The following is an 11,340-nucleotide window of genomic DNA, read 5'->3' as shown; positions in this document are numbered from 1 at the left end:
ATCAATTGTATATACTGTGTATACTACCATGTAAACTGTTTTTGTTTTGTAACTACAATTTGAAATGGTATAGTAAGATGAATAAACAATATATATCTGTGTGTGTATATATATATACACACACACACACACACACACACACACACACACACACAGTGCAATCCGCTTAAGTGCAAGGGTCTGGGACCAAAGAAATACATGCAGTTAACCGGAGCGTGCACTTAACTGTTGTGACCCAAAGAAGCTTGACATCTGATAAACATATGTACAGTACTGTTATTATATGTACAGTATACAGTCTTCGTTAACTGACATTGTACAGTCTGTTAACTGACGTTAGGCTTACTTGAAGTAATCAGTCATAGTCCTCTCTACACTTTTGTGTCTGTGAGTTCCATAGTCTACGTCTACCAGACGGTAAAAACTGTCATAGCACTGACATCCAGTGGCCTCCAGATAGGCCCGCACGGTGTTGACTCTCCAGTGCTCTTGCAAAACTGACAGGAGGTTGTTGAATTTTGTCAGCATGTGCCTCGCTGCTCATTTCATAATCTGTTTCATCATCAGCCGTTGCCTGCGTGTAGGCGCATATCTGGACGTCAGTGATGTTGTCAGCTGTTTGTAGATCGTAATCAACAGCTACGTAGTGATGAAACTCCTCTTCAGTAACACTGGCTGGGATGTCAATAGCCTGTTCATCTGACGCGTTTGCAACAGCTGCATCTGTTTCGTCCCTCTCCACATCCATAACAAAGCTTGCCCGCTTGTAGCAGTTCACAATGGTTGCCTGTGTAACATGATTCCAGTCTTCTTTCTGCATATGTAGGGAATCCAACAGTGATAGATTACGAACCAGTTCAACAGCACGTTTATCCTTGCCAGTCTGGTCATCCATAATGCTCATCAGACGACGTAGCACAAGAGCCCAATAATGTTGTTTGAAATTGGCTATTATGCCCTGATCCATAGGTTGGATCAGAGAGGTAGTGTTTGGTGGCAGGAAGACCACCTTGATGTTAGACAGCTTGACATCATCACTGTGTGCAGCACAATTATCACAAAAAAAACAAAATCTGATGCTTTTGTGCCCGCATTCTAGTGTCTAACTTCTTTAGCCACTGCTTCCAAATTTCCCCACTCATCCATAAATTTGTGTTGGCCTCGTATGACACAGGAAGTTGCTTAACATTCTTGAAGCAATGGGGCTGTTTGCTCTTTCCAATGATGAGTGGTTCTAACTTCTCACTCCCATCCATATTGCAGCAAAGGAGGATCATCAGTCAGTCCTTCGACGTTTTACCTCCTGTAGTTTTGGCTTGTTTGAATGCAAGTGTTCCATCAGGAATCTCTCGCCAGTAAGACTGTTTTAGTCAGCATGGAAAATGTCACGAAGTGCAAACTCATTCAAGATGGTAGGAAGAACTGAAACAACCCAATTTTCAGAACCAAAGTCATCAGCGTCTTGTTTCTCACCATGCGGTTTCTTGAATTTTATGTCGTTCCTCTCCGTCCATCTTTCCAAGCTTTGAATTCAGTTAGTACAAAACTTTCAGCTAGCTGATTAGCTTTCTCCATAAGCAGTGGACTACTGACAGGAAACTGTCTGCTCCTGACTTGAGAAAACCACCGAAGAAGAGCATCTTCTACCTCCTCAGCTTTTCCCGCCCGTTTTCATTTACGGTGTGGATTTGTATTGTTTTGCCAGTCTTCCAGAAGCTGGTCTTTCTGCTTCAAGATACGTGAAATTTGACTGGGATTGACACCATATTCTTTAGCAATAGATGCTTGACTTTGTGTTCTAATTTTTTAAGAACTTATTTGTTCAGCCAGCGTTAAAGTCTTACAGTTGCGCGACGACGACTCCAGTGTATACTCTAACATTCTTTTACTTATTCTGCCTGTGGCAGTTAAATTGGCTGTAAATTTGAAATCTCGTTGGTTGTCACGTGCCAATCGGCTTCCATATTCCGTGTGCACGCTTATGCAGAGTCTTTCCTGCAGAGGAGTGGTCTTAATCCATGCATATAAGCGAATCTTGCACTTTTCAGTGGTGCACTAAACCAAAGTTTGTCCCCATAGAAATTGATGGCGACAGAAACGGGACTGAAGGCATGCAGTTAAACAGAGCATGTGCTTATCCGACATGCACTTAAATGGAGTGCACTGATATATATACCGGGGCAAGGCAGCCCCCCTCCGCCACCGGGCCCCCTGCATTAAATTCGGCAGCGCCTCAACTCCATTTGGAAAGGCAGATCGCCTCCTTTCGGGCCTTCCCTCACTGTGTCCCGCCCTCATCTGATGTAACTTCCGGTTTCTGTGAGGGCGATCTGCCTTTCCAAATGGAGCTGAGGCGCTGCCAATCTTAATGCAGGGGGCCCGGTGGCGCACGGAGCCGAGGATAGGCAGGTGAGACCGGGGACTGTAGCGCCGGTGGCTGACCCCGGCGCCAGGCCCCCCTTGGAGACCTGGGGAATTTTGCCCCCCCTGCCCCCTCTCAGCAGCCCTGCCACCCCCCCCCCCCAGCCACACAGGTATCCATTTTATTATCTGCATAAATATGTTAGTACTAGGGTGTCCCTATAACCAGCCCCTCCAAATAACACACTGATTATGATTTATAACAAATAACTTTTCATAGGTAGAATAGTAATTTTATCATTATATTTTCTCTTTGTACATCTGTATGCTGCATAAGCCAGCATGTTTAAAAATATAAGTGAGATTAAATAAAAAATGCTGCCAACAATAAGGAATAACAACTCGGATGCAGCAGCTCATAGGTTTGCTTGCTCTTTTTTTGAATGGGAGTGGAAACAGAGACAACTGACCTATTGGCTTCAATTTTTTTACTTCATCCCGTCTCCTGTTTTCATCCAACCTCCTTAGCAGTTGCCTCTGAGTCTCGAACACCGTCTACTCCCTGTCCCTATTGGCCGCGACAAAAAAAAAAGTGCAGGGACGCAGCAGCCTTCAGGCATGAGCTGTCGGCTCTGCTGGTCCTCTGCCCCTGCTGACGTCAACTTCCAGTTCCGGGGATAGAGGACTGGCAGAACTGACAGCACATGCTTGAAAGCTGCTGCGGTCCTGCACTTGCTTTTATTTTGTTGTTTTTCTGCCGCTGCTGTGTGCAGTAGTGGTTCGGGCAGGAGGGAGGTTGGGATTTGCCACGGCACCCCAGAGAGGTCGCTGCAGAAGTTTGAGAAATGCTGCCTTATGCTATGAGTTTACTTTACTTTATTTCTTATTAGTCGCAAGCACTCCCAGGCTGAGTTCAGCATGACTTACATTAAGAGGTCAAGTACATTGTTCCATTTTAGACTTGACGCATTTCAAGAAGAAAAACATTGTTACATTTTAGGGTCTTAACGGTTGTAGTTGGGGGTATTGGGGTGCTATATTCATTGTTGCACATTCCCTAACCCGTATTTTCTGTTTATCTTGTTGGGCAGACTGGATGGACCATATAGGTCTCTATTTGCCGTCGTCTACTATATTACTATGTTCATGCTGTACCTATCTGTCCACATGTTTTAGAAGATGCTCTATGTGAGCAGATTCTGTTGTAAAAACAATAGTGAAACTTGAGACATCCTTACATGGATGTCTTGGTTCTGATTTGAACATTTCTAAAATGCTGTTACTTCTGTGTCTAGGATTCAATTTGCCTGTCTACAAAGTTTGCCTCATTGATTGATTGATTGTATTTATTATAATGTTTGATCATTTCACTATTGGTATGTTGTTTTTATTTCAAGCTGTGCCTGCCGTATACCACCTTGTGTAAATCTCTTCATAAAGGTGGCTAATAAATCCCAATAAATAAATACATTTCTATGCTGTAGAAGCTGGAACTGCTTCTCCCATATAGAGAATGACACTGGGACAAAATTTGTCTCCGTCCCCACCCCATCCTCCATGGACCTGTTCTCATCTGTAGAAGCCTCGAACACTTATGATTTTATATTTAAATCTTTTTATTAAAGTATAAAAAGGAACAACAACTGTTACATATAAATTACAAACAGAAAACAATAACAACAATGAGCAGCTATTATAACCAACCAATAACCTTCCAACCCCAACAATAGCTGACTTCTACTACCCCAAGGAATCCTAATCCACCCTGTTAAAATGGATACAACCCGTTCTGTATGCTTTAGAGGGGAGAAATATGCTCTATGAAGCACTGTTATGGTTTTTTAACCTGTGGATGAAAAAGTCATCAACAATCTCAGGATTCAGTCTAGCTCTCCTGTCTCTTCCACAGACCTTCCTGCAATAGAAGATGCCTTCTTAGAAGATGTGCTGGTAGCAGGATGTACAGGACACCCCGTGCAAATGTTGCTAGCTGTGACCAGCATGTTTGCTTGTTTTGCCAAAAAGTAAAAATTATTGCCGTCTGCATCAAACATAAATAACAGTCCAGTTCATTAACAGGCTTCAAAGCAGAAAGTGACAAGGGGATAAAGTTTGTCCCATTCCCACCCCGTGTCATTCTGTACTCCCATTGGAACTTAGGTGCAGTGAAACCTACAGTTAGAGAATTGCTTCTTTTAAACTCTCTCATAGGACCCTATATATGCCATACAGGGTTAGAAGAAAGGTTTCCAACAGTGACCAATGGTTTATTGCACTTGATATACCACCTTTCCTTGTCACACAGCTGGGAGTTGAAAGAATGGCTGGTCTAGGGTTAAGGCACTTTCTGTCTCCTCCTGGTGCTCCACACTGGCCACACCCAGAGGAAATAAAAGGGGTAAATGAAAGGGAAGTGCAGAGCTGGAGGAGCCATCCTTTCAGCCCAGCCTCTACAGAGCCCATCCACATCAGTTGCTTCCCTGTTCTCCCATAACCTGATACCTAATTCCTCAGTGACTGTGTGTGCTGTTACTTCCTGTGCTCTGGCAGAATGTAAAGATTTTTGGATCCTACCTGTTCCCGGTGATTGTCTGACAGAAGAACAGTCTTGTACTGTGGGTGTCACAAGCGAGACAGACTCGGGAACCCTGCCCTTTCGGAAAGGTGAATAAATTCTTCCCCTTGCTTTCCTGATTCTTCCTTTTTCTTAGCTTGCCTGGTCTCTCTCCCTCTCTAGATTTGCCTCAGATTCTTTTTTTTTTTTTAATTTTTTTATTATAAAGCATGACTGTTTCACTGCTCTTTCATTACACCTGGGTTTGCAGTTAGGGTTCAGTTTTTAAAACCTTTTAATTCAGTGCAAATAAAGATATTTATCTCTTTTCTTTTGGTTCATTCTTTCTCTGTGTGTCTGATGCTGTTTTTATTTTTTCTCTCTCTCGTCCCCCCCCCCCCCCCCTCATGTTCTCAGTCTTTTTGTTCGGAGTATGTTTTTCTCAGACTCCTGTTTCTGTTTCTCTCACTTTCTCTCTCTCGTTGTTGTTTTGTGTGTGACTCAATTGCACTCCCCACTACAAGGGATCTAAGACAAAAACAAAAACCTCCAGTGGCGCTGGCCACACTCCAGTGTCTTAAGTTTCGTTTCTCAGGGCAGAAACTGTTCTCTGTCTCTGCAAAATATTCACTTCCTTCTGGTAGAGCTCTGCCCAAAGATGTGCCGGTGGGGCGGATAGAAAAATATCACCTTCTTTGAAACAATCCTTCAGGGCAGTAGCTGGAATGGCAGTGTACCTCGGGCGACTGTAGTTTAACTAGACTTCCACTTGGGTATTCTATTTCAGAATTACATTTTAAAATCTGGCCCATTTTCTGTGTACATAACATCATGCTTAGCTTTACTACTCTTATTGTTAAAGGTCAACTTTTAATATACTTCAAGGTAAGTTACATAAAGGTAGAGTAGGTTTCTCCCTTATACCAGAACTTTCCAGACTGGGGCTACAACTACTATTTAACATTTCTAAAGCGCTACTAAGGTTACGCAGCGCTGTACAATTTAACATATAAGGACAGTCCCTGCTCAAAGAGCTTACAGTCTAAAGGACGAAGAAGGGCAACCTTGGAAAGCTAATCAAGAAATGTATTAAGTTATGCCCAATAAAAAAGGTATCATCTTATTTTCTTTTCCATGTTTTATTTTGTTTGATTTCTATTGATAATCTGAAGGACAAATGTACAGTCAGTCAAGTAGGGGCAGTCAAATTGGGGCACTCTAGATTTCCTGATAGTTGTAAAGGTTAGGTGCCGAAAGCAACGTTGAAGAGGTGGGCTTTGAGCAGGGAGGGGGCTTGGCGTACAGGCTCAGGAAGTTTATTTCAAGCATAGGGTGAGGCGAGGCAGAATGGGCGGAGCCTGGAGTTGGCGGTGGTGGAGAAGGGTACTGAGAGGAGGGATTTGTCCTGTGAGCGGAGGTTTTGGGCGGGAACGTAAGGGGAGATGAGAGTAGAGAGTTAATGAGGGGCTGCAGACCGAGTGCATTTGTAGGTAAGAAGGAGAAGCTTGAACTGTATGCGGTATCTGACCGGAAGCCAGTAAAGTGACCTGAGGAGAGGGGTGATAGGAGTATAACGGTTCAGTTGGAATATAAGACGTGCAGCAGAGTTCTGAACGGATTGAAGGGGGGGGCTAGATGGTTAAGTGGGAGGCCAGTGAGGAGTAGGTTGCAGTAGTCAAGGCGAGAGGTAATGAGGGCGTGGATGAGAGTTCGGCCTGGCCCCCCAAAATTTTATCCGGGCCCCTGGTTTTGCTGGTGGGGGTCCCAAACCCCCACCAGCTGAAGCCTTGTTCAGCGATGGTCTCTGGCACCGCCGCGTTCCCTGCCCTGCTCTTTCTTCCTCACGTCCTGCATGCTGCTTTAAGCAAAACTGAGCATGCTCAGTTTCACTTTTAGAAGCGTGCAGGACATGAGGAAGAGAGAGCAGGGCAAGCAACGCGGCGGTGCCAGAGACCATCGCTGAACAAGGCTTCAGCTGGTGGGGGGTTGGGACCCCTACCAGCAAAACCAGGGGCCCGGATAAAATTTGGGGGGGCCAGGCCCCCGTGGCCCCATGTTTCTATGCCACTGGTGCACAGCATTTTTGCCTGGATCCCTCACACTTTCCTCCGGACTTAAGTTGGGCGTGCAAATCCAGTCATATACTGGATTTGTGTGCACAACTTAGGGGCCCTTTATTTATTGTTGTTATACAAAGTATTCTTACAAGTCAAATACTTGAACAAGAAAAGCGGAAAAGTAAATTATATAAGCCAGCATACTTCACTATAGGGGAAAAAAAAAGAATTATTATTCCTCTTTAGACCACCAATGTAGTAAAATCTACCCAAGATCGAAGAAGAGCTTTTCTGGCTTTAAGAGAAGAGACAAAAGCTTTGGGAGCGAGTGTTTTACTCGCATACCCATGTAAATGTTTAGTACGATATTTAGATAATATACTCTCTTTTTTTTTTTTTTTTTTTAACCTGAGCAACTAAAATCTTCTTGTAAATATTGCAAAATTAATTTTAAAAAAAGAAGCGTACTAAATAACCTCATGCACTCCAATGGCTGGGTCGATCTTTGGAGGCTGCTGTACCTGAATTCCAGAGACTATACTTTTTTCTCAGCACCTCATTGCACATATTCTAGAATCGACTACCTTCTGGGGACTAAGGATCTGCTTCCTATGTTGACAGCTGCAAGAATCCATGAAATCTCTCTCTGATTATGCTGCTATATCTTGTGACTTTGTTTGGTCAGCCAGCAAACCCAGCACCACTCTCTGGAGACTCAGTGTCTCCTTGCTTTTGGATGCTTCATTTCTGCAGCATATTTCCCAAAAATCTGCAGAATTTTTGAAGGACAATGCAGACTCTGTTTCTTCTTTTGTAGTAGTCTGGGAGGCGTTTAAATCCTGGCTTAGGGGTGAAATAATCAGCTATTCATCTCATGTTCGCAAAGTCAATAGAGCTAAAATTATTAATTTGGAAGGGGAAATCCATCACCTTGAATCGTCTCGCTATACCGCATCGTCCAAGTCTCTGCATCATCTCAAGACGCTTAAAATGTAGTACAATTCGTTGCTAACTAATATGTGTTGTGTGGTCACCTTTAAGCAGAGTGCTGTTTATTACTCGGAGGCAAATAAGGCTGGTAAGCTGCTAGCAACTTATCTAAAGGGCAGGAAAACAAGTCAGAGGATTACATCTGTTAAGTCCCCTACAGGGTCATCACTAACCTCCTCTTCTCAAATTCTTGGAGCTTTTGAGTCCTTTTTTAAGTCATTGTACTCTTCGGAATCTGCAGTTCAAGATATTGACGTTCACCATTTTCTATCAACCTTAAAGCTGCCCCGTGTCTTGGACTGTCACCTTAGGCATCTCAGTAAACCTATTTCTCAAGATGAAATCCTCTCTGCAATCAACAAACTTCCTCTAGGCAAAGCACCGGGTCTAGATGGCCTACCTTTGGAATTTTATAAGACCTTCTCTTCTACTATATCACCTTATTTGCTGACTTATTTCCACACGCTGCTTGAGGCTGCTTCTACAGGACATTTTTTGGATGCTAACTTAATAGTGCTGCCTAAACCCAAATGAGACAGCAGCCTCGTTCAGAACTACAGGCCAATCTCGCTCTTAAATACAGACTATAACATTTATGCAAAGATTTTATGTTGCAGAGTTCATTCTCTTGTTCACAGGGATCAGGCTGGTTTTATTAAGTCCAGAAGCGGCGCTGATAATACCACACTATTATGTCACGTTCACTTTGCTCTGTCAAGGGATTATCCCATACTGTCTGTTTCCCTTGATGCAGAGAAGACCTTTGACTGGGTAGAGTGGAAATATTTGTTTGTTGTTTTTGAGCAGTTTGGTTTCCCAGATTCGTATATTCTTATGGTGCAGCTGCTTTACTCCCATCCTTCGGCCCATATAGTAGCTAATGGTGAAGTCTCTAACCCATTCGTTCTGCATAGAGGTACCAGACAAGGCTGTCCTGTCTCCCCCTTGTTATTCAACCTGGCTCTGGAACCTCTCCCAGGGGCAATTCGTGAATCAACAGATGTTGAGGGTATCCTTCTGGGTATGGAGGAGTTCAAGCTCTCTGCTTATGCGGATGATATTATGTTATATCTCACCAACCCTCAATCATCCTTGAAAGTCCTCTTTAATCTAATTTCTCGTTTCTCAAAAATTTCAGGATATAAAGTTACTTGGGACAAGACAGAAATGATGCCTCTAAATGACATCTGTTCTCCTTTTACCATTGCTGAGCTACCCTGTAAATGGATGTCTTCTTCTATAAAATATCTTGGTGTCTTCTTTGACAGAGACCTTTCCAATACCATTAAAGCTAACACGGACAAACTTGTTATGCTGGTTGAGTCCTCTCTGGCGGCCTGGTCTCCGTTGCATCTTTGCTTGGTGGAGAAGACTAGGTACTATTAAAATGATGATATTCCCTAAAATCACATACGCTATGAGCATGATCCCTTGTGTCTTTTATAGGCGGCTGCTCACCAATTTTTTATGGAATTGTAAATTGCCCAGAATCTCTTTGAGTAAACTTAAGCTTTCAAAAAAGCATTGAGGAGTAAAATTTCCTGACCTCCTCCTTTTATCATAAAGCCTTCATTATGCGACAGGGCTTGGATTGGCTCGCTCCCAGGAATGTCACCTCCCCGCCACGATGGGTATCCTTTGAACGAGCCCTCATTGACCCGCTAGAGCACTCCCATCTCATTGGCATGCGCCTCCCTAAGAGTATTGTTTCTAGCCCGATCATTAGCACCACCTATAAATTAATGGTATCTTTGGATAAATCTATGGGTATTCCTTGGTCTAATATGCCACTCATTTCTTTATGGAATAATCCCAACTTTAAAATTGGTAATAAGCAGGTCTCGTGGGCTCAGTGGCAGTGTATTGGAATCAGGTCCTTAAAAGATATGATCCATCTGAGTAGTCAGACCTGGAAATCATTCTCAGTTATGCAAGCAGAATTTTCTTTGCCAGTTGGCCAATTTTACCAATGGCTTCAGATTAGCACCATGTTAAAAAAGAAGAATAAAGGTAAATTGCAAATGCAGTTCTTGACCCAAACCCCAGAGCTTATTGATTTTTCATTTGAGGCTTCAGCATACTGGTCACGCTGCTTCCCACATTTACAAGTATCTTCTCAGCAAATCCCGCACTAATTGTATGGGTTTATGTAGATGTTGGGAAGAGGACCTTCAACAGCCTATCCCTGATTCATTGTGGGAACAGCTTTGGAAGTCCCTTTTCAGATGCTCCAGTTCTTCTTCCACTATAGTCTTTGTATTTTTTTATGCATAGATCTTTATGGACGCCTTATAAGATGCATGTTATTGCCCCCTCCACCCCTGATATCTGTTGGTCTTGTCTGTCTCAAGTGGGCAATTTAAAGCACCTTATATTTGACTGTGTATGGATTCGGCAATACTGGTTAGAAGTCTCGTCACAGTTGGTAGACATTTTTCGCCTTCCTGGCTCAATCACTTTTAAATTTGTGATACTTAGAGATCAGTGCTATAGAAGTTTGCTGACTCACAGTGAAGGTATCTTTAGCGCTGAAGGTAATCTTCTTGCATTGGAAGTCCTTACAGCAAGCCACCTTCCAGGAATGGTGGAACTTGTGATTCAAATATACAAGTATGAATCACACCTTGCTAAGCAGTCTCCACGGTTTGTGTGTTATAGGGAGAAATGGCTACAGTTTGTATCTCACTTCAATGTTGTACAGTGATACGCATAAATAAAAATGTTTCACGCCATGTGGAGGCTTTGGCGTATCAGATACTTCCTTCCTATAGATTTGTTCCGCACACTTGTCCACTGGCTTGTCCTCTCCCACTTGGACTATTGCAGAGGCATTTACTTGGGCTGCCAGGCCTCTCTGTTGAAAAAGTTCCAAACAGTTCAGAACACTGCTGTGAGACTCATCCTGAGAGAGCAACGCTTTGCACATGCCGAACCCTTACGGTTCAAATTACACTGGCTGCCTGTTCAGGAGCGCATTGCCTTTAAACTCTGCTCCTTGACCCATAAAATTATCTATGGGTTTGCCCCGGAGTATATGCACCCCTTGATCGACCTCCCGCCCAGGAATGCCAACCCTGCTGCTCATTCCTTCCTCCACCTTCACTTCCCAAACTGTAAGGGTGTCAAGTACAAGAGGATCTTCACCTCATCTTTCGCTATTGGAGTCCTAAGCACTGGAATTCTCTCCCGCAACACCTTAAAACTCAAGCGGACCATGCCCTCTTCAAGAAGTTGTTGAAGACCTACTTCTTTGCCAAGACCTACTCCTCACTTTATACCGCTGCTTGATGCACCCTCGCTGGCTCCTACCCTGCTAGTTCGCCCTGTTAGATGCTTCTCCCCCTGCATACTCCTTGTATATTCTTCTAAGTTTTCCTA

General features: G+C 43.5%; 1 protein-coding gene across 1 annotated transcript in view; it reads left to right on the top strand.

Moving 5' to 3' along the window:
* Positions 1–4,876: 4,876 nt before the first annotated feature.
* LOC115480960 overlaps positions 4,877–11,340 on the top strand; it is a 53,729-nt gene continuing 47,265 nt past the window's right edge. The window contains exon 1 of the mRNA XM_030219944.1: positions 4,877–4,944. The gene's annotated coding sequence lies outside the window, so the exon portion shown is untranslated. The remainder of the gene's footprint in view (positions 4,945–11,340) is intronic.

The sequence above is a fragment of the Microcaecilia unicolor genome, chromosome 11 (assembly GCF_901765095.1).
Source record: "Microcaecilia unicolor chromosome 11, aMicUni1.1, whole genome shotgun sequence".
Lineage (NCBI taxonomy): Eukaryota > Metazoa > Chordata > Amphibia > Gymnophiona > Siphonopidae > Microcaecilia > Microcaecilia unicolor.
This window is presented reverse-complemented; position numbering and strand designations above follow the sequence as displayed.